Below are 11,627 nucleotides of genomic sequence, written 5' to 3'. Positions count from 1 at the left end.
CCACATGGCTGAAGGGTTTTTCAGCTCTGGGGGCTGGGGGCGGGGAGGGGGCGGACAAGGAGAGGGGGTGGACGCAGGGAAGTCATCCACAGATGTTTATCTGATTGAAGGTTGAACTTGGCAGTCCCAGCCAGGAGCTTAAGGTCATGCCGGGATCTTCAAGTGAGGAGAAAGCATGCACAGGTCACTGGATGGAGAGGAAGGGGTGCTCGACCTCTGGGGTATGTGATGAGTGACTGGGTCAAGGTAGCTGGAAGGGACAGCTAGGAACTGGCAGGTGGCGGCTCTGGTGCTCTCCCTTCCCTCGGCTGTTCCAGCTCATTTTGCAGGTCCAGCCCCAGGTCAGCCGGGTCCCTATCTCAGCACCTGCGAGCCTGCCCACCTGGCTGTGGTTAACTCCTCCAGGTCCCGGGTGAGACTGACCTCTTTGCACGCGATTCGGTCAGGCAGGATGCTTTTCCTTTTGGCAATACAAATGCTGCTTAGAACATTCATTGCCAGTCAGCACAAAGCCTCCTCCAAGAGTCCTTTGGGTTTACTGTTCTTGTTATTCCCTCAGACTCAAATATAATTTGTCTGCCCCATGTGATATATTTCAGCTTGAGTTTCGTCCCAGAAAAAATGTTTGTGGCCGTAGATGCATTCGGATGCTTTCTATCATCAGAAGATGAAATTAATATAAAGCTAGTGTGTTCTTCCACATGGGACCAAAGAGAGGTCCGAGTTATAAATTGGTGTTCCTCAGGTGCCTGCTGGTATCTCCTTTCTCTGCTTCCTTTATGGTTTTCGTTCCTTTTTTGTCCCTAATTATCATGGTCCCCATTGTGTTTAGTCTTGGGAGCCTCCTAAGCCCTTTTGGAATCAATCAGAGAAAATTCAAGGGAAGTAAATAACATGTGATTTGTTTTCCCTGATGTATTGGTTTTCTCAGCATGGAAGAGAAGAATTCAGACATAAACTTTGTCTGATTAAGATCAAATGAGGTTCTCTTATTTGTTCTTTTTTCTCTTTGCTCCCCCTCCTGTCTTCCTCCTTCCATTGTGAAAGAGTGTTTGATCCTTTTTCTGAAGGGCTAGGAGAAATGTTGGAGCTCAGAAGTGGCTGGTGGAACATGCCTGCTTCTCAACTTCCTCTGGGGTGGAAATTCATTTAAAACTTGTAGTTTCCAAAGTGGCTGCCAAAGCCACAGCACTTGGGGGAGGCGGGGGGCGTTGGAGAGGGGAGGGGGAGTGGAGGGGTGCTTGCTTGGAATCTCAGAGGACAGGCTGGAGCCAGGAAGTGGGGGTGGGGAGTGGGCATGCCTGCTGGAGCCCAGTCCTTGAAAATATCCTCAAGGCATAAAAGGGAGTGTTAATCTGAACTGATAAGAGTCTAGAACACCCCCCACCCCCCTCTAGTGCAGCCTCAAACGGCTCTTAGATTCTATTCTGTCACTTCTGTTAAAACTCATGGAAGTTTCCCATTGGCTTCTTCATCCAACTCAACCTCCTCTTCCTGACTTGCAGAATTGCCCATAATGTGGGTGCCCCCTACCAGAAATACCTGCATATCTACCCCTCCCCAGGCAGCCCTTATCATCAGTTCTTCTCTCACCTTCCCAACATATGCCCCCCACCCCACACGCACATGCGCGCACACCCTGTTTCATTGGATCAGAGCAGATCCAAACGTGAGGTCCGTACGATCTTGGTTACAGGTAGCCCTTACAGGTAGAACCTCCTCAGTTCTCTTTAGGCAAATGGAACTAGGCAATGTTTACTGAATTCTGGAGCCTCTGTATCTATTTTCATCCGTGCTGTCTCTCTGTTGGGCATATCTTAATTTTCCTCTGGGAAAATTGGTGGTCCATTTTTTGGTCCACTTTTGGTCCATGGACCTCTGGCTGGGGGGACCTCTGTCCAGTCTGAAGCTAAACAATGCATCCCAAGCTTCCGTGCCCCCAGCTGCTTCATGGGCAGGTGACCTAAGCTGGTCCAACCAGAATGTATCTCGGGACTTCTGCTGGGAATGCTGGGATGTTGGCTGTTTTTGGCAGAATGGGACTCTGGAAGACGTGGTTCCAGCGGCCTGAGCTCAAGGGGTCAGGCCTGAAAATGAACCCTCCTGAGGGAGTAGAGCTGAGATGGGAAGAAGGAAATGGGTTTAGTGTTAGTGTGGAGGGCCATTTCCGCTGCCTGGAATGACCACCTTCCTTCTCTCCACTTTCCATCCAAAATCCTTCCTGACCTTTCCTCCCTTCCTCCCTCCTTTCTCTCTCTCCTCCCTCCTTTTCCTCTCTTTTGATTAAAAAAATAATCGAGCAGAGAGCCCACTGCGGGGCTTGATACCAGGACCCTGGCATCATGACCTGAGCCGAAGTCAGAGGCTTTAACCCACTGAGCCACCCAGGCGCCCCTGGTTCAGTGGTTTTAAGTACATTCACATTGTTGTATAGTTCATCTTGGGGCTTCTTCCCTTTGCAAATCTGAAACTCTATCCATGAAACGACAGCCCATTTCCTCCACTGCCCTGTCTTCCCCAGCCCCTGGCAACTTTCTGTCTTTGAGTTGGGCTACTCTAGTGTATCCTACTCAGACAAGTGGGACCATCCAGTATGTGTCCTTTTGTGTCTCTTTCACCTCATATAATGTCTTCAAGTTTCATCCATCTGGGAACAGGGGTCAGAATGCCCCCTTTTCAAGGCTGAATAATATTCCACTGTATGCATATGCCATATTATTCATATGTCAATGGACTTTTGAGTTGTTTTTACCTTTTGGTTATTGTGAAAAATAGTCACTGTGAGCATGGGCGGGCAAATATCTCTTTGAGGCCCTGCTGTCAATTCTTTTGGGCATATATCCAGAAGTGGAATTGTGGAATCATATGGGATTCCATTTTTAATTTTTTGGAGAACTGTCATGTTTGCCATAGCAGACATGCTGTCTTACATTTCCACCAGCAAAGCACGAAGGTTCCAGTTTCTCTACAGCCTTGTCAACAGTCTTCCTGACCTTTTTAGGCTAGCACAAAAGTCTCCTCTTTTTTTTGGGACACTGATAAATGCCACCAGGAATGCTGCACCACTCAGATCCCAGTTCGATGTGGGCCTCTGTGATTTCGAGTAGACTTTTTAGGTCTTTTCCATGTCTGAATAGAGTTTCCTCGAGGTTAGGCCTCCAGGAATCCCTGCTCCCCCTGGGATTAAGCTAACCCCAGAGGGGCAAAATTGCTTCTCATTTGGTGTCCTTATGGGACTGTTCTGTGCTGATATTTTGTTTCTAAAGCATTGTCTAGTGCGAGGAAGGTGGGTGGGGCCATTAAAACAACGTGGGCTTTAGATTTCAATCCTGGCACTGTCCTGTAGAGCTGCATGACCTTGGGTAAGCTTTTATTTTCTCCTTCTAACATGACGCTACATGACTTTCCAAACAGACCTCTGTTTATTGAAATCATTGGGTCAGAGGTGCTACAGAGATAGAATTTTCCTCTCCTGCCTTCCCAGTGCTAGTGGAGGCAGGTGTCCCGCAAGTGGGATCCAGAGATAATGTAGAGACTGATGCATTGAGTTTTGGACTGTTTGGGGAATAATTGGCCTTCCTAGACAATCCCCAAGTTTGTTTCAGTCCATGGTACTGACCCAGGGTCCTCCGCAGCAAAGGGGCCCCAAGTTGCTAGGAAATGACTAAATAATTCAGCCAAATTTTACCTTGACATGACAGTTGACACATCCAATCCGATTCAAGACCCACTTTGAATATCACCTCCTTCAGGAAGACTTCATTTCACAGCACCTGGAATCCCATCTCCCTGTTAGTTTGAGGTTTATTTCCCTGATTGGGAGTGTCTGCTGCCACACAGTAGACCATTAAATGTTTGCAGAAAGAATGAACGAGCGAATCTCAATCCAATCATGGCCTGCAAGACTGCTGTAGGAGAGAGATCCATAGGAAGCCTGGAGTGTCCCCAGCGGACTCCCTGGTTAATTCAAGGGTGCCCTGATCTCTCCATTTACCTTCTTGCTCCCAAGGTGACATCGCATAGCTCATGAGCATTGGGGCTTGGGTGTAGATGGTTCAATTCCCGATCCTGTCACCTCTTCGCTGAAAGACTTTAAGCAAATTACTTAACCTCGAGGAGCCGCCAGCCTTCAGCCCAGTTGGCTTTCCTCATGGCTTTGCTCGGAGCCCCCACCTGCCCTGCCCCTCCTCGTTTCCAGGCTGCCTGCCATTTACACATCTGAGAAATATGCAGCCAATGGAAACACACATCCTCCAATCAGCCTGCTCCTCACGCAGGGGATTAAAATCTGTCTCATCTTCCCAGTTCGGAATGCTGAGTATTCGGTCAAGGATTCAGCTCCCCCTTTTTATGAGGCTTGAAGAAAACCCAAATTAAACCGTGATTTGTTTTGAAAGATCAGAATTCTTAATCTTTCAGCGTTTGGCTCATGTTCCTTCCAGGCTTAGAAAGCAACATTAAACAGATTCTGTTTCTCAGAATTCCCTGCTTTTTCTCTAGTGGGTGTTGGGGGGGGGTAGGGAGTAACAGATCTCTAGAAAGTGGTGCATGACTTACTATTACTTTAGTTTGCCCCATGACTTTGGCCAAACCTCCCTACTTCTCTGGCCTTCATGACCTCATCTGTAGAATGAGAGGGCTGAGTATCAAAGCAAGGAGGTCATTTAAAATGCCTGTATTCCAAACCGAGGCTCAGAGAGGGCAAGGAACTTACCAAAGGGCATACAGCTATGTAATGGGCAGAACCAGCTTAGGGGTTCTGGGTCCTGGGAAAACACTCTACCTTCATAGAAGCCTTGTTTTCTTTGAGAAGGAGATATGGGGCCAACAAAGATCCCTGTATAATTTTCAAGTCTTCCTCCCTCATGGGTAGAGTTCAGTAGACTTGAGGATGAGATCTGTGTCTTCAGGGCCATTAAGTATGAAGAGAGAAAAAACAGAAATAGGGAAATCATGGAGTGTTGACACTATTCTGTGCTTCACCATTAAATGTGCCCAAAAGAAAAATGTTCAATTCAAACTCAAATGCTGTGACAACCAGCAGCTCTCATGGCATTTTCTCCAGCCTGTAATAACTGCCTGGGGAGTGACCGACTGTTCCAGGTTGCCCCAGGCTGAAGGCTTTATGAGATGTGAGATGTTCGGTGCTATATCCTGGGAAGCCCCATGGAAACCAGGATGCATTGGTCTCTCTAATGGCTAGCTGGTAAGTGAAGGGAGACGCCTTCTAAAGGGAGCCTGGCTAGTTCTGAGGACTGGCCCTGGCACTCCTGTGTCATGCAACTTTGAAAGGACTAGGGCTGGGGCGCCTAGATGGCTCAGTCAGTTAAGTGTCTGTCCTAGCCTCAGGTCATGATTCCAGGGTCCTGGGATTGAGCCCCAGGTCAGGCTCTTTGCTCAGCGGGGAGACTGCTTCTCCCTGTACTTGCTGCTCCCCCTGTTTTTTCTTTCTCTCTCTGACAAATGAAACCATAAAAAAAAAAAAAAGACAGCTTTAAAAAAAATGAAAGGACTAAGGCCTCTATGCCTCAGTAGTCTGGTCAGGCAATTGGGTCTAAATGAGATAATTAATTTGAAATGCCTTCTTCAACAACTGGCATGGAGTAATCGTCCAATGGAGGTTAAGTCTCTTCCTTCTGGGGGGAAAAAGTGCAGATTTTTCTTTCTTTCTTTTCCTTCTTGATAATCATTGTTTTCTTTTTTTAGCTTTATTGCGGTATTAGTGACAAATAAGTTGTAAGATATTTAAAGTTAATAAGTTGTGGGGCGCCTGGGTGGCTCAGTGGGGTAAAGCCTCTGCCTTCCGCTCAAGTCATGATCCCAGGATCCTGGGATCGAGCCCCACTTCGGGCTCTCTGCTCAGCGGAGAGCCTACTTCCCCCTCTCTCTCTGCCTGCCTCTCTGCCTATAAATAAATACAATCTTTTTAAAAAAAGTTAATAAGTTATAAGATATTTAAAGTGTACATTGCAGTGATTTGATTATGCATACATTGTGAAAGGGTTCCCGCCATCTATGAACATATCCTTTACCTTGCCTGTTTGCGCTTTTTTTTTTTTAAAGCTTTTTTTTTTTTAAAGATTTTATTTATTTATTTGACAGACAGAGATCACAAGTAGATGGAGAGGCAGGCAGAGAGAGAGAGAGGGAAGCTGGCTCCCTGCTGAGCAGAGAGCTCGACGTGGGACTCGATCCCAGGACCCTGAGATCATGACCTGGGCCGAAGGCAGCGGCCCAACCCACTGAGCCACCCAGGCGCCCCTGTTTGCTTTTTTTTTTTAATGAGAAAGTTTTTTCTCTTTTGTGGAAGAGAAAGAGGCACAGATGATGTGTTGGGGAAGAATTTTAAAAAATCAGACAGTATATTCCAGTTTGTGGGTAGGTTTAGGTAAATTACCACATCTTGTTGGGCCAAGCAGCCATACTATCTCTTCTTTCTCTCTTAAGACCCTTAGGGAAGTCCCATGGATCAGTTTTGGGGTATGGGAGTCAGCAGTGGGGTCGAATCCCAAGCGCTCTAGTAGGTACTATGTAAAGGGGAAGGTCGTTGGCAGGAGACGTGGTTTAAAATCCTAGCTCTGCCACGTTCTGGCTCCACTGTGCTCCTCACCTGTGATGGATAAATGACCATCTGCCCTTGGCCTGTTTTCCACGTGGCCTACGTAAGAGTTGGTGATTAGCATCTCCCAGGAACTCAGTGACTACTTTAGTCCTGCCTGTCTGGGTTCCTGCCTCAGAGCTCTTGGAGAATGTCAAGGGCTCTTCTATGACATCCAGGGCTGGGTTAACACATGTTTTGGAGAGTGTATGTTGGCCGGGATGGGAAGCCAGCTCTCTTGATAGAGAACAGATGATCTCCTCTTGGACACCGGGAAATGAAGCCCCAAGCCTTTGGCTCCAGGGCCTCAGGTCAACCACTCTGGGTTTTGGCCAATCTCCTCGAGTCAAGAAAAGGTCAGAAGACCCAGAGATCAAAGTCCACCTCCCTTACAGACCTCACTGGAAGGTTTGTCCTGGGGTGGTTTCCCTTGTTAGTGTTCCTTATCTTTCCTCTCCAGTCCGCAGTAGGGAGCCATGGATTTCTGTCCCCAGGCTCTTTGGAAGGTGCCGGTTTGACGCTAGGGCCTCTTCTTTTTCCCCACTGGCTTTGAGCTGCAGCGGGACAATACTAAGAGGTTCATCAGCATTGGCATCCCTGTTAATGTAACCATTTGGCTTTGGCTGCACACTTAGGTTGCTTCCATTATAAGGAATATTGGTATGAACCTTGAAAACAGGCCCCCAAGTAACCCTTCAGGGGACTTGACAGAGAGTCTGTGCTCGGTCTACAGATGAGATTTCCTGATCAATTTCAAGCAAGGTTGAAAACATTTTGAAGGACATCTAAGATCTATCCCACCCCTCCCTGCTGTAGCAAACAGAGCGTACTGATGAGACCCTTTGCCATGCACCAGGGTCAATGTCAGAGCCATTTGTGATTGTCCTCTGGGACTGCCATTGCTGGTGCCTTTGATACGTAAAAAGCTGTGACCAGAGCCAGGGCAGGTGACAGGGAGGCAAACCCGATCTCCCCACCTTCCTTGAGGTGAGGCGGTAGCATGCTTCATGTGCTTCCACGGGGGATTAAGATTATTTTTAGCTCTGGCTGGGTGTCCGCTTCCCTGTGTAGACCAGAGAGGGACTGTCTGAGCTACTGGCAACTTCTTTAGTTATTTTGGTTACCATAGTTTTAGGTTAGGAAATTCAGTTATTCTATCTGGTTCTCTTCCAGATATGCCATGTCATTATTTATTATGTCTAGTAGTCAGCCGGTTTTTTTCCAGTTTGGGCATAGTTATTTTACCATCCTGTCTGATAATGCCAGGATCCAGAGTTGATGCACATCTCTTGTCTGCTTTTCCCCTGCCGGTTTTTACTCATGGTGTCTTGTTCCCCTGTGTCCTTGGTTATCTTTGAGTGTTGGATCCTATGTTTGAAAAACTGTTAATAAAAAGAATCTGAAGCCTTGTAGGATGCTGTGTCCCTCTAAAGAGGATTTAAGATTTTCCTTGCTGGTGCCTAGAGGCTCTCAATCTAAGATAACCTTGATCTAAGTTTGGGGCTGAGATGCCTGGGCTCCTTGAAAGTCTTGAATTGTGTGGCAATCCTCACAAGAGCTGCTTTGCTGCTAGTCCACCTTAACCAGGAGATGCAGCCCTGTGGACTTTGTGATTTTTGTTCCCCCTACATTTCCCTGCCCTGTATTTTCTGAAATTTCTATATAATGATCATAGAACACTGTTTGTTTATACTGAAGTAGAGTTGACATGCAATATTACATCAGTTTCATATGTACAACATAGTGTTTATAATACACTCTGTACATTATGCTGTGTGTTCCCAAGTGTGGCTGCCATCTGTCACCATACGGCACTATTACAGCACCGCTGACTGTGTTCCCTATGCTGTACCTGTCATCCCCACAACGTAATCATTCCATAACTGCAAGTCTGTACATCCCACTCCCCTTCACCCATCCTTTCCCTCCCTCTACCCTCTCCTGTCTGGGAGCCATTAGTCTATTATGTGTATTTATGGGTCTGTTTCTGCTAGGTGTTTGTTAATTTATTTCATTTTTAAAAATTCCACATACAGGTGAAATCATATAGTGTTCATCTTTCCCTGATTTAGCAGCATACCCTCTAGGTGCATCTAGGTTTGTTTCAAATGGCAATCTCTCTCTTTTTTTTTTTCTAAATAGCTGTGTAATATTTTGTAGTATATGTATACCACGTCATCTTTATCCATTCACCTATCCATGAACACTAGATTGCTCCCAGACCTCAGCTCTTATAAATTATGCTGCAATAAAACTGTGGGGTACACATATTTTTCAGTGTTTTCATTTCTTTGGGTAAACACATGGAACATCATTTTAAATTAGAACACATAATCATACAAACAAAAAAGTAAAATGAGAGATCATTCAGTCTCCGGATTTCAACATGTCACAGTACCCAATTACAGAGGCTACCTCAGTTATCTGAGTGTCAGTAGATAACATGGAGATTAGCACTTGCCTGAAGAAGGCAAAGATGCTAAGGGAGGCACATATCTACTTGAACCCAGAGCAGAAACCACAGAGGTTGAAGCCCCTGCTCCCACTTGGTGCCCCTAAGGCCTCCACCAAATTACCTCTATAAATGGCCCAAGTCTTTTCCCCTATAGTCCCTGCAGATTCCTGCAAGTAGCAGACATCCCCACTTAATCACTTGATTTTGATCTTCCCCACATTAATGAGAACTTTAAATACACAGGTAATATGCAATACTTTGAATGGACCATAATTTACTTGAGCATTCTCTTGTTAGGCTGTTGACATTTTCCCATTACTGTAAAATATTTATAATAAACATCTTTGTGCCTACCTCTTTGCAAGCATTTTGAATTATTTCTCTGTGGGTAGTTTCCTAATAGTGGATCAAAAGATATGAACATTTGTCAGGTTTTGATATATGCTGCCAAATTACTTTCTAGAGGGGATATTCTTTTTTATTTTATTTTTAAATTTTTATTTATTTATTGTTTTTTAGGGAGAGGGAAAGAGGGGCACCTGGGCGACTCGGTGGATTAAGCATCTGTCCTTGGATCAGGTCATGATCCTGGGGTCTGGGATCAAGCCCTGCATTGGGCTCTCTGTTTATTGGGAAACCTGTTTTTCCCTCTCTCTCTGCTGCTCCCCCCACTTGTGTTTTCTTGCTTGCTCTCTCTCTCTCAAATAGATTAAAAAAACCCAAAAAACAAAACAGAGCATATGGCAGAGGGAGGGTAGCGCAGAAGGAGAGGAAGAGAAAGAATCTTAAGAGAGGTTCCACACTTAGCATGAAGCCCTACTTGGGGCTCAGTCCCATAATGAGAAAGTATGCTTGGAAGAGAGTCAGATGCTTAACCGACTGAGCCACTCAGGTGTCCCAAAAAAGTATATTCTAATTACTGTACCCACCAGGAGCATACAAGAGAGGCTGCAATGTTCCTTGCTACCACCAGGTATATAATTAAAATAAAAATTTTTGGCTGATTTGGTAAGTGAAAAATCGTATCCCCTTGTTATTTAATTTGCATTTTGTACTCTTTTTCCACCCCCCTAATGGAGATCCCCGTTCGGTAAAATTCCTTTTTATGCAGTTAACGCCTCTTTGGTAGAAACAGCCTTTGAATTAGGGGCAATTATTCCAGTGTCTGAGAGCTTTCTCTTTTTAGCATTTATTGAAACATATGTATATCGCATAATGCACTACATCAGGGTAGTCTCTACTGAGTCATTCAGTGTCTTGCTTGGGTACTGGCTGCTTTCCTTTTAGGGCAAGGCAAGGAGAATGCACTTGAAACCACTAGGATGATACAGTAGGTGGGAAAAAGCAGAACACAGAGCAGTATAATATGGTTCCATTATGTTTTTTTAAATGTCATATATACATTTTATTTTATTTTATTTTTAAAGATTTTATTTATTTGAGAGAGAAAGATTGACAGAGAGCACAAGAATGGGTTGAGGGGCAGAGGGAGAAGCAGACTCCCACTGAGCAGGGATCCTGATGCGGGACTGGATATCAGAACTCCAGGATCATGACCTGAGCCAAAGGCAGATGCTTAACCGACTGAGCCATCCAGGCACCCCTAAAAATCATATATACATTTTAAAAGGCATCTGGAAGGACATGGCATAAACCGTTGGCAGTGGTTTTCTCTGTGGCTTAGTATTCTATGGAAATTTGACACTTTTACCATCTAGACTTTGTAATTTTTTTCTTTTAATGAACAAGTGTTACTTTTGTGATCAGATAAAATAATAACAATTCTATTTTGAAAAAAAATACTGTTTTAGGAACTGGTTATGGATGAAAAAAATATGCCATCCTATCTTGCCTATGCCCCTCTTCTTCCCTCTTCCTTAAAACATAAATACATACTGGGGTGCATGGGTGACTGACTCAGTTAAGTATCTGACTCTTGATTTCAGCTTAGGTCATGATCTCAGGGTCATGGGATCAGGCCTCAGGTCCGGCTCCATTCTGGGCATGAAGCCTGCTTAGGATTCTCTCTCCCTCTGTCCTTCCCCTTTGCTTAGGTGCACGTATGTGAGTGGTCTCACGCTTTCTCTCTCAAAAAATTTTTTAAAAATTACATATTACTTATATAATATTTATATTTTAAATTTTAATATTTGCATATTTTAATATAGTATATATTATTTTGATATATTATTACATATTAAGAAATTATTAAATGTATATTAAATATATCTATCTAATTTTTAAAAATGTAAGTCTGTATAGAAGAAGAACCAGTGATGCACTGATGCTTCCACTCTATGTAGCTCCGGGGGATGACAGTGGGCAGCTGTCAGGACAAGTTTTCCACAGGCAGATCAGAGGCATGCCGTATATCCCATTTGTGTCTATCTTGAAGATAATTTTTTTTTTTTAGATTTTATTTTTTATTTATTTGACACAGAGACATGCCGTGAGAGAGGGAACACAGGCAGGGGCAGAGGGAGAGGGAGAAGCAGGCTCCCCGCTGAGTAGGGCCCAATGTGGGGCTCGATCCCAGGACCTTGGGATCATGACCCTAGTTGAAGGCAGACACTC

This window comes from Mustela nivalis (assembly GCF_964662115.1).
Source record: "Mustela nivalis genome assembly, chromosome: 17".
NCBI classification, from domain to species: domain Eukaryota; kingdom Metazoa; phylum Chordata; class Mammalia; order Carnivora; family Mustelidae; genus Mustela; species Mustela nivalis.
The sequence above is the reverse complement of the archived record's forward strand: the minus strand, read 5'-3'. Positions refer to the sequence as shown.